The sequence below is a fragment of the Triturus cristatus genome, chromosome 11, assembly GCF_964204655.1.
Source record: "Triturus cristatus chromosome 11, aTriCri1.1, whole genome shotgun sequence".
Taxonomy (NCBI): domain Eukaryota; kingdom Metazoa; phylum Chordata; class Amphibia; order Caudata; family Salamandridae; genus Triturus; species Triturus cristatus.
The window spans coordinates 1,125,931,777-1,125,944,650 of record NC_140594.1 but is presented as its reverse complement, the minus strand read 5'-3'; positions in this window follow the sequence as shown (position 1 = coordinate 1,125,944,650).

Sequence of the window (12,874 nt, the reverse complement as noted above, 5' to 3'; positions counted from 1 at the left end):
CGGTTCAGTCTTCTTTGCTTGTGATTGGGGTATCGGTGACGCATCACCAGGAGGTGACTCCGCGTCCCGGTGCAGTCTGAGGAAGAGGTTGAGCGGCTGCTCCCTTCAGGTAGAGACCCTGGCTGGGTGTTTCCCTGACTCCTCGATTCTCCCCAACACTCTTCGTGCCCCTCACAGCCTACCGATTGGCATTGTCGGCCATTTCATTTCTGCCCTCTGTTGGCATACGCCGGGATCGGCGTATATGCAGAGGACGGTTAGGACCATCCGTGCTGTGGGCTGGTAACGTACTTAGCCTGGAGGATTCCAGTGACTATAACCTTTGTTTATTCCTTGTATTATTTTTGCCTTCATTAAAATAACTAAACCTTCACAAGTGGTTGCGTTCTCATTATCGTGTCTGTTAAACGATCCTGAGACGTTCAGGGCGTTACAAAATATCCGACCTTAATAACACTAACTGTCTCCCGGTCGATAACAGACATGGCAACACTTGATGATGTGCTGGCTGCTTTAGCGACCGTGCAAATTGAATTGGCTGCCTCCAGGCAAGAAACAGCCGATGTAAAAGCCAGACTGGATGCTATCCAATTGGACCCGCTCACGCCCAGCACCTCCCTCACGAACCAGACCCCTGCGGTAGTAGTGGAAATGCCGGTAGCCGTCCCCTTGGCAACACCAGAGAGGTACAGTGGGGATCCTAACACAGTGCAGGTATTCCTCACACAAGTGGCGCTACATTTATCATGCAAACCAAGGGCGTTCCCCACGAGTCAGGCTCGTGTGGCTTTCCTTATATCCTATTTGGCTGGAAACGCGGCACAATGGGCCGTACCTCTGGTGAGCAGGGACGACCCCATCTTATGTGATTGGGGTGCTTTTCGCGAGGAATTCCTGAAGGTCTTCGACAGAAGGGCTGACTCGTACACGGCGGACCGTGAAATGCTTGAGTTGAGACAGGGATCCAACGACCTGGTGCAGTATCTCAACGCGTTCCGAAGGCTGGTTGCGGGAACCAAGTGGCCTGTTGCTAAACAGACGGCGCTCTTCCATCACGGGCTGTGCGATGAGCTCAAGGACGCCGTGGCTCATATTGACCCACAACCCAAGACATGTGAGGGCCTTATCAACCTGGTATTACGGCTGGAACATAGGCTAAGTGAAAGAAAGGGGGATCGTGGGAGAAAAGGAAAATCCCTTCCATCCTATGTGACAGTGGGAAGTCCTGAAACTTCCACCGCATCCAAGGGAGAACCCATGGACATCGGCGCAATACGAGCGAGCCTCACAGCCACGGAGAAAGAGTCACGCCGTAAACAAGGATTGTGCCTATATTGTGGCAAAAAAGGCCACTACGTACGTGAATGCCCTGCCAAACCGAAGACGTCACGTTATCAGGCCAACCGGTCGGTAACAGCCGTGGTGGACGTACCGGCGGAAAACTAGAGGACTCCCAGACCAAAGAAGGGGCATCTCGGAGTCACTCATCCATCCCTTCACTTTCCAACTCGGTCACTAAGGGACAACGACACCTGTTTCTCACGGTGCACGTGGGAGTGCATGACCAGTGGATACCCGTTGTGGCCATGGTGGATTCAGGGGCCACTGGCATGTTTATGGACCACAACGAGGCATGCAGGCTAGGGCTAGTGCTTCTTCCCAAAGCTGTACCCGAAGACGTCTATGCTGTAGACGGAAGGCGATTGGTGACGGGGCCCATCGGGCAGCACACGGGGGTCCTTCCGATGAGATGTGGGAGGAACCATTTGGAACAAATCGATTTTAACATCATCCGAGCGCCCCAATATGGCGTCATATTGGGATTGCCGTGGCTACAGAAACACAACCCCTCTGTGGATTGGCCAACACATCGCATCGAACTGACGTCACCGTATTGCATCCTGCATTGTGGAATAGGAACGGAATCCCTTGACGCAGATGAGAGCGGGAGTCAGACGGTGGCTACAGCGGCAGAAAAAGATGTGGCTCTCCCCCAGGCTTATCACAGTTTTGAGGATGTATTTGATGAGGTGAAGGCGGAAGTGCTACCACCGCATAGACAGTTTGACTGCCAGATCGACCTGGTGCCAGGGGCCAGCGTTCCCAGCGGCAGGCTGTATGCCCCGACGGAGCCTGAAAACGTGCATCTCCGGGGGTACCTGGATAAACTCCTCAAGCTAGGATTCATCCGCCCGTCCAAGTCTCCGGCCGCCTCGCCACTCTTCTTCATCCCGAAGGCTAATGGGGAGCTGAGAGCCTGTGTGGACTTTAGGGCATTGAATGCGATAACCGTAAAGAATCGGTACCCCTTGCCTCTCATCAGTGTACTCCTGGAACAGGTCAAGAAAGCTCGTATCTACACCAAGTTGGATTTGAAAGGGGCATACCATCTGGTGCGCATGAGGGACGGAGACGAGTGGAAGACCGCCTTTAAGACCAGGTTCTGCCTTTTTGAGTACCTCGTCATGCCGTTCGGTCTGTGCAACGCCCCGGCAGCCTTTCAGTACTTTTTGAATGAGGTATTCAGAGAGGAGTTGGATATCTACGTGGTCGTATATATCGACGACATCCTCATCTATTCGTCCAGTGTGGAGGAGCACGTACACCACGTCAAAGCTGTGCTCCAAAAGCTGAGGGAAAACATGCTGTTTTGTAAACTCAGCAAGTGTGACTTCCACGTCACATCCGTGGAATTCCTCGGAGTGATGCTGAGTCCAGAGGGACAGGAGATGGCAGAACGAAAGATCAAGGCGGTGAAAGAATGGCCGGTGCCCCAAATCATGAAGGACGTCCAAAGTTTCATTGGCTTCGCCAACTTTTACAGGCGGTTTATAGATGGATTTTCAGGATTGGTGGCCCCAATCACACAGCTACTGAGGAAGTCCAAGGAGTTTGTCTGGTCCCCTGAAGCGAACAAAGCCTTTGAGGCCCTGAAAAGCGCCTTTGGTAAGGCACCGGTGTTGGCTCACCCCGATCCGGATCTCCCCTACGTGGTGGAAGCGGACGCATCGGATGTGGCGCTGGGGGCTATCTTGTCCCAACGCAACCACGACACAGGGGTGCTTCATCCCGTTGCGTACATGTCCCGCAAACTCAACGACGCCGAACGCAACTACCATATTGCGGAGAAGGAGCTTCTCGCAATCAAGGACGCCTTCACCGAATGGAGGCATTGGTTGATGGGGGCAAGACATGTGGTATCGGTGTACACGGACCATCGGAACCTACAGTTCATGACGGCCACAAGACACCTTTCTCCCAGACAGCTGCGGTGGATGATCTTCTTTGCGGGGTTCAACTTCCGCATCACATATCGGCCGGGGACGGAAAACCGGAAGGCGGACGCCCTGTCCCGTCAATCTGCAGTTAAGGAACCATTGCCTGTGACCGAGCATTCCATCATTTCCCCGAGGATGGTATTGGGGGTTATCCAACCGGATACTTTCCTGAGGGGAATAAAGAGAGGGATCAGGTCATTCGCATGGCGGAGGTGGCTCCTCAGTCACAGAGAATGGCAGCTGAAGGACGGGATACCCCTGAAGGGCAGGTGCCTATTGATACCCACGCCTAGGCTAAGGAAACAAGCATTCATCTGGTGCCATGACTCTCCATGCGCAGGTCATTTGGGCTTTGAAAAAACGGTGGCTAGCATGGGACGGCATTTCTGGTGGCCAACCATGAGAGTGGATGTCAGGAGGTGGGGACAGGAGTGTCCTACGTGTGCTACCATGAAGGCCGACCATGGCCGAACCCAAGGGCTCTTACATCCACTTCCGACCCCGGATAGACCATGGGATAGCATATCACTGGACTTCGTGGTGGGCCTACCGGTAGACCAGGGGATGACGGCAATACTGGTGGTGGTGGATTACTTGACGAAAATGGGGCACTTCATCCCCTGCAAGAGAGTCCCTACGGCCGGGGAATTGGCGTCACTACTCCTAAAGAATGTGGTACGACTGCATGGATTACCTGGGGTGATCGTGTCGGACCGGGGGTCGCAGTTTACTGCGCAATTCTGGAAGACTTGGTGCACTGCGCTGCATGTTAAGACCGCCCTGTCCACCAGCTACCACCCTCAAACGGACGGCCAAACCGAGCGCCTGAACCAAACGCTCAAACAGTATCTGCGATGTTTTGTGGACCAGGGCAGGGAAGAATGGGTCGACTTGCTATGGGTTGCAGAGATCGCCTATAACAACGCCACTCACAGCTCCACACAGTCATCTCCGTTCTATAGCAACTATGGCCAACATCCCAGGTTCTTGCCATTTCTACATCCGTTCAGAGAGGACAGGATTCCCGCCACAGCGGACAGGGTGGCACACATAAAAGACACGTTGATGCGCTCAAGGGCTGTCCTAATAGAGGCCAAGAGAAGATACAAGGCTGCGGCAGACAGGAAGAGAAGGCCCGGGCCACTGTACCGCACTGGAGACTACGTCTGGATATCCACAAGAAACATGAGGTTTCGAAAGAACAGTGTGTTCCATCCCAAGTACATGGGCCCCTATCGAATTACCAAGTGTATGGGTCCCGTGAACGTGAAGGTGTGCTTGCCCCAGTCATTGCGGATACACCCTGTCTTTCATGTATCATTGCTCAAACCAGCACCCTCCAAGCCGTCTGGGACACCTAGGCCGGTATGCGTGGAGTCGGAGGTGGAGTATGAAGTGTCGGGCATACGGGCGTCCCAATGGCGCAGGGGGAAGCTGTGGTACCTGGTTGCGTGGAAAGGCTATGGCCCGGAGGAGCAGTCATGGGAACCGGCTGAAGGGGTTCATGCTCCGCGCTTGGTCTCCTTGTTCCATCGGCGTTTTCCTGCCAGCGCTGGACCCGCGGGGAGCCGCTGAGAGGGAGGATGTACTGTCAAGAATTCCTGTCATGCGAGGGGAGGAAAACGGTAACCAGCGAAAACGGACTACATCTCCCAGGATGCTTAGCGGTTGAGAGGTTATGTAAACAGGAGAGCTGTTACATAACTCAAGGAAAACAACGCCCTATAAAGGGAGGAACCGGGAGGTACAACGCTGTCGGATATTGTGTTTACACCGACGTACCTGCTTAGTGAAGAGCAGTGTTCAGGAGTGGTGCTCCAGTAAGGCAAGAACGGAGGTAGGTCGAGTCGTTACTCCCTGGGCCGTGTCTTGCCCCATCGTCACCTGTGAAGGACCCGGAAGCTCTACCGGATAACCATTGAGCTTCGCTTTTTGACTCGGCTGAGTCAAAGCGCAGTGGCGCTTTTGCTGGTTGGAGTCGTAACTCCCAGCCCGACCAGAGATACAGGGACTGCCAGCTGTAACGCACACCAGGAGGTGTTTGCCGCGTTACAGACTCGGAAGTCCACAGGATCGATCGAGCGGCTGCTCTCGGTTCAGTCTTCTTTGCTTGTGATTGGGGTATCGGTGACGCATCACCAGGAGGTGACTCCGCGTCCCGGTGCAGTCTGAGGAAGAGGTTGAGCGGCTGCTCCCTTCAGGTAGAGACCCCGGCTGGGTGTTTCCCTGACTCCTCGATTCTCCCCAACACTCTTCGTGCCCCTCACAGCCTACCGATTGGCATTGTCGGCCATTTCATTTCTGCCCTCTGTTGGCATACGCCGGGATCGGCGTATATGCAGAGGACGGTTAGGACCATCCGTGCTGTGGGCTGGTAACGTACTTAGCCTGGAGGATTCCAGTGACTATAACCTTTGTTTATTCCTTGTATTATTTTTGCCTTCATTAAAATAACTAAACCTTCACAAGTGGTTGCGTTCTCATTATCGTGTCTGTTAAACGATCCTGAGACGTTCAGGGCGTTACAGCGTAAAGATGAGCCCACGGGTCGCCAGAGCGAGCTGGAGCATCGTCCGTTGGCACAAGTAATGCTGAGAGGTTGGCTCAATGATGGGCCAAAGCACAACTTCCCCACTGGTCGGGGTCGTGTGCTGTGCAAGAGGTGGCCGGTGTCTTGGGGTATTGGGGACCTCGGCACCCACGGGGTCCACGGTGCTGAGCTTTGCTGTGCACACTCACTGACCTCTGGGATGCTTGGAAACCCACCTCAGGGTAGGTAGAAGTCTTCGATGTCCGTAGGAGCAGCGGAGTTCCAACCGGGTCACTTGCAGTGTTTCAGGTGCCTGCCAAGCAGGGGGGTAACTCCTTTACCCCAAGGGAGATTTCTTCATTCAGCTGTGCGGCAGCTCATCTAAGGTTCAAGTCTTTGAAGTCCAAGATTAATTTGAGGCTCTGGGGACCCTGCACCCACCTTTATCCAGAGATTAGGGGAGTGTCTGAATCAGAGCCCACCAATGAGAGTTCAGGCAGGAAAGGGTGGCTACACCCTCTCCCCTTTGTGTGTTTTCCCGCCTGGGCAGGGGACAGGATGCCCCTGAACCAGTTCGAGGCGGTGTATGCAGAAGTAGGCACTGGAGAAGCCTACGTGCAAGTTTGAAAGACATCCTATGGTGCACCCACCCAGTTCCAATCCACATAGTCTGTCTGGGGAGTTGGGAACACCTCTCTACAACAAGATCCCTATTGTCCAGCTGCCGTGGCTGGAGTTCTGCCCAGCAACAGGCAGCCAGAGTCGTGTGGGTGGCGGGTAGCATCCATTTTGTACTACGTGTGCACTTTTAAATTGGTGTCTAAAATCTGCCGCTTTTACTATATCATCCCTCTAGAAGGGGGGAATCATGCCCTCACTCCCATGGCTGGATTGGGGGTATGATTCCACGAAGTTTGACACCAAACATGACATGGTTCTGTGCAGCCACTCCCAAGTTATCATGCTATCGCGATTACTTATGATGCGGTTAAGAGCATATGGTATGGCTGCACTACAAACAACCCAGCAATAGTTTTAACGAAGGTTGCAGAGGGGCCCTACTCAGGTAGGGGTTCCCCCTCACACATATCTCAGCACCCTGCCTTGTAGGATTAGCAAGGCCTGCCTTAGGGGTGACCTATGAGGATATATGTGTTGTATTTAAGTGGGACACAGGATACCTATATCCCTGTAAGGGGTGCAAGCACCACCTTACCCAGACTACAGTAGTGGTCTTGTGGTGTCAGTTTGTATGGCTGTCCCAGGGGTGGCACAACAAGTGCTGCAGCCCCTGGTAGGCCTCTGATGGACCCATGCCCTGGGTACCTAGGGTACCATCTACAAGGGGCTGATAGGGTGTCCTCAATATCCAATTGGTATGTACCTAGGGTACTTACATTAGTTTAGAGAGGAAGCAGATAGGCTGGGGTCCTGGATAGCAGGGCCACAGCCTGGCTAGAGTCAGAAAACAGTCAAAACATCAGCAAAAAGTTGGGGGCAACTATGCAGTCGATGCCACTCTCCTACAACAGGTGAGGAGTTCTTTCCTTTCCCCTCATAGTGGAGATGAGCGACTTGAATACCTTTCAGCTGCATGAGTAGTACTGGGTGTTGGGGTTGAATACCACAGCTCACATGGTCGGGTTGCCTCTTTCTCTCATACATTGATCAGACCCTCCAGCATTTAACGATTCAGGCAAAAATCGCACAATCATATGACTAGCGAGATGGCCACAATATATACAACTTTGGCTGCGATATTTACAAAAAAGTATCTACCGGGAGACAGCAAAATAAACAATGCCCTATTATTGGCTGTGCGCGCACACGTCACTACGTTCCGCCGTCCAATATCTGCTTCCTCCTGCCTAAGCTGTGAGAGGTGACGTTCTCATTACAAATTCCCATTTCGATTAATGAGTTTCCAGCCATGGGAGCCTTCTGCGGCATATTATCTATCAGAGGGAGCGCTGGAGTGCAGACATATGCAGGTCATCAATTGCATGGCAACATTGTGTTATATATCTGGATGAGTGGACAGAAGCAGCAAAACACCACTCGGGGTAGAACAATATACTAAATGTAGATTTTTAGCTTAAGTGTTTTAAGCCACAACCTTAATTACATCGGCCACATCCCTATGAGAGACCCCCCCAGGTTTTTCATCCAACTTAAAGCCCTGCACACACCCCTCTGCTGTTACTTGATTGCACACTTCATTCCAAACCTAAGTCACGTGCAGATGGAGACGTGCAGATTGGTGTAGAAGAACAGTCACTCTGGCCCTGAGGCAAACACTCCTCTTGGCCCACAGGTGTAGCACATTCTGGACGGGTCTAGTAGGCAGCGGTGCCCCGGCAGGGGTGCATACATGGGTGCTAAAACACCCCGGGAAGAAATAGGGCCCTCTCTCACGAGGTGCAGATTGGAGCTGTGCTTCTGTAGAGCAACAAACACTTTAAACATGCCTATTTCACAGTGGAAAACTCTGCTAAATGAGTTTACATTGATTTAAGGCTGAAAATGAATGATTTTGTGTAAAATGAAGTGCCGCAATAATGCAGCTAAATTTCCATTTTTGTGCCGCTAAATTCCCATTCTTGTGACGCTAAATTTGCAAATCTATGCCGCAATATCCTGGGGGGTCTGTATAGAAAACCATCTGCATGAATATTCAATATGGCTTTTCTCTCTTTGTTTACTTGAATTATCAGCTAGGGATCAATAAGCAACAGTAGAACACATATTTAAGTATATTATATTTAAAAGTATGTATTGGAAGTACACAAATATCAACTTTAAATGACTTTCTTAATTTTTTGAGCAGCTGGGACTGTGGAAAACGTGTAATATTTTACTTGGCATAAGCAACAACCATTTTGGCTGCGATGTCCATTTTGTTTCCTTTGCAATCCTCCTGTCCTCTGCTGCTTGTCTTTTTCTGCCTGTGTTATCTATTTTAGTTGACTTCCTGACTCAGCTAAAAGCAATGTACATGCTGAGAGTTTTTAGCTGCCAGAACACCTGGTCTCAGATGCTAACTGTCAATCATTTACTGCTACCATAAGCACTCCTGCTCCCCCTCCCACTTTGCTGACCATGTGGTTTATCATCTGTCCTTGTTTGCTGAAAACTATATCTAAAACTTGTTCTTCCTATTTCTGTTCACATGCTTACACTGCAGAAAGCCTGTACAAAAAGAGCTGTGTTCTGTGAATTCAGTGTACCACCTCAGGCAGCACTTGAGAGTGCTGTGTGGATGTGGTCCCACTAATGAGTGATTATTAAACTTGTTATTTATTTCCAACTCCAGTGCTGATCTCTATTTTGTTGGTCTTTGAACCCATGGACAAAAGGGTGACCCTGCACCAGTGTACCCCTAAAAAGGTACATTTCCATAGTTGGCGCCCGACTCGTGGGGCCCCATTGGATACGCAGCTGACCGAAGGAGTGGTCTTGATGGAGGACCGAAATTTTGCTGAGGAAGCGCACTGCACGAGGAGACCTTTGTCTTTGCAGGCCGACGTGACTTTTCCGGTTTTCCCAATTTGACCCTCCAGGTGGTGGCCGGTCTCAACTGGGGTTTTCTTTGGCGCAATTTTGAGGTGACAATTAGGTCGACCAGACATCAGCAGGTGGGAGTTGGAGTCTTCTGTTTGGTAACGTCGCTAAAGCGGCACTCTTGATTTGTTAAGCCTGGGCTTTTTGTTTGAATTTGTTATTTAATTTTTGCAAAAACTGAAGGCAGGTAATGTGGAGATTTTTCTCCTTTTGAAGTATTTTTAGTAGTAATATTTTACATATATTTATGAAACATGCCTGTTCTCAGCACACTCCGTAAATGTTGTTGCTGCTCTTGTGGTACCAAAACTAGTTTAGAACAAAGTCAGCCGGCTCCCCCAGAGGGGACGCCAAATCGAGATATGTATGTCAAATATGGTATTTCTTCCCTAATGTATGGTCCACTGTGGAACAAATACACAAAGAAAGATTCCGATCTACAAGGGCAAGTGAATGGGTCATTTGACCTTAAAAAGGTTCAATATGTAGAGCAGTGTTTATTTAAAAGAAAAAGTAGACAGGATATGCTTGATTGTGTGCGTATGTAAGAGAAAGAAGTGCGAGAGAGAGCTAAAAGAGCAGAAGCTATAGCAGAAAAAGAACAACGAAAAACGATATATCAAAAAGCGCTAGAATTAAAATATAAAGAAAAGAAGGAAAAAACAGAAAAAGAAGATAGAGAACGTCGATTAGAGATAAATGGCCAGTATCCTATTGGGCGCCCTCTCTATTCCCTACTTGATACGTCTAAGGATGATTGCATCCTATTAGAACGTCCCCCACCCCCATATACATTTCCCACTCCAAGTGCCCCGAATGAGGCTTCGGACGACGAGCACTTGTCCTCAGACGACAAAGAACAAGATAAACAAGATGGGCGACAGACTCTCTCTACTTTGACTAAAGCAGAAAAGGATACCTTAAAAACCGCTGCTAGGGAGGAGGCTCGTCGATCTACGCGGCATCGCTCATTGTAACTATAGTTCATCAGTGCAACAGTGCAGAGCAATTTTATTTTGTAGAAAAATTCATTTGGGAGGTAATATTTGATTATAGACAAATTTCTCAGGAACTAGAGGGAGCTGATATAAATACTGATTACAAACGATTAACAGAGGGGACTGTTCCTTTTTCAAACCTATCTGACATGATTAGACGAGTGGTTAAAATACGAGACGCAACATTGCATTCATGAAAGGAGCAAGAATTAGCTAGAACACAGAGAGGTATAGAAGCAGTTCAATCTCAAGCACAGAATGTAGACGCTCTGGTGGAAGAGGCTGCACCCAATAGTACTACAGTTACTGTCAAACCTATGCGTGAAGCTGCACCCCTGCATGTTCCTCCGAAGGGTGCGGGAACTAAGGATGATAAAACTTCGGATGATGCAAAGGGATATTTTATATATAATTGGGTTTGCACTCCTTGGAGTAGAGCTGACGTGATGGCTCTTAAAGCTGCTTTGCCCGACCCCCGGAAAAATCCTGCCGGCTTCTATGAGGAGGTGGAAGGAGCCATTAGCTCCTGCACCATGACCTTGCCAGATATTGATATGTTCTTTGGGCTTATTTTGCCTCCTGACATGTGGAGAACAATACGTAAAGTGGATGATGATGTAGCCTATGGTGATACCTGGGAACATTTAGAACAAATGGATGCGGAAAGGAAGCCTGCGCAGAAACCTCAGAAGGAGATATTAGATCTTCCTAAAGCTATTGTGACTAACTTAAAAACTCTCATACCCCCTAAGAAAATAGATTAAACTACGTTAGCGTCCTGTAAACAGAAAACGGATGAGTCAGTTTCTGATTTCTTTTCAAGGTTCGAGGAAACATTCCATGATTTTAGTGGTCAGTCATTGGCCGATGATACGGGTAAGCATTTGTTTGTCGATAAATTTGTCGCTAATATGTTACCAGAAATAGCTAGTCATTTAAAGGCCAGTGAGAGTTCTTGGACTACGTCTTCCCCAGTTTCTCTTTTGACTACAGCCCAGCAACAGGAACAGGAAGCGAAAGGCAGGAAGGATAAGAAGGATAAAGCTTTAAAGACAAAAGTTATGTTGGCTCAAATATATGGTCCACCATTTAGGGGAGGTGGAAGAGGCGGACTTGCAATGTATACACTTGGAGTACCCCCTCTCCCTCGAGCAAATGTGTCCTCTGATCAGTGTGCTTATTGTAAATAGACTGGGCATTGGCGTTCTGAGTACCCCCTTTTGCAAGGTCAGCAGTATCAGCGGGGAAGGGGCAGTATAAGAGGACGCCCAGGGAATTCAGGAAACAGGGGAGGTACAGGAGCTCGTCCCAGGTTTGAGGCAGTTGAACAGGAACCAAATTACTCTAATACTTTTGATTAACGAATTCAATATCAAATGTCTGATTATTCTGATGAGGTCCTTGCAGATTCAAATTACGCTAAGGGATGCCTAGGACGGGGAAAGGAACTGGTTGAGGTGCCAGTAGATCAAATGGGTCCTTATGTTGACGCAAACGTCTTGGGATCTACTTATCGGTTTCTGGTTGATACAGGGGCTACTCGTAGTGCTCTGTCTAAGAAAACTGGTTCCTAGGGCTCCCCTGTCCGGCACAATGATAACATCGATAGGATTCGATGGGACACCTACACCTAGCCCACTTTCACAGCCACTTGAATTCAGACTTGATAAATTCACTGCAGCATGTCCAGTTTTGCTTTCCCCTACCACACCGGACAACATTGTGGGTATCGATTTGCTTAAATATTTTCCTGCCACAATATGCTGTTCTCCGGAAGGTGTGTGTGATATTTTGAATGACAATTATCCAATGGTTGAGAGATCTTGTCTTATCAATGAGGATGTTTCTCTGGCATCCTTACCCAGTGCTTTGTGGGCTAAATCAAATACTGATGTGGGTCAAATGGTTATTCCACCTGTACATATTCAAGTAAAGGAGGGTGTTTCATTGCCTCGACTGTCCCAATACAAAATATCCCAAGAAGGTGAAGAAGCATTAGCACACATTGTTCAGGATTTGATTAAAGTAGGGGTAGTGGAAAAAGTCCCTATAACACTTGCAATAGCCCTATCCTTCCTATTTTGAAAAAATACACTGACACTAAAATCTACAGATTCATTATTGATTTGCGAGAAGTTAATAAAATTGTAGTGCCCCAATATCCAGTAGTTTCTGATATAACCACACTTCTCACTATGGTCCCTCCTACTGCAACTACATTTTCGGTGATCGATTTGAAGAATGCCTTCTTCTCAAAACCCATTCACCCTGACAGCCATTATTTGTTCGGGTTCACCCTGAAAAATAGATCATATTGGTTCTGTAGAGCTCCACAGGGCTATACAGAGTGTTCCAGCATTTGCAGTTAGGCATTGAAAAGGCAGATTGATTATTATGCTGTACCCAAAGGGTTGGCTCTTATCCAATACGTCGATTACATCTTGTTAGCTGCAGATACCCTGAGCAGTGTGAAGAAGGAACACTGTTATTGTTATCATTTCTTGTCT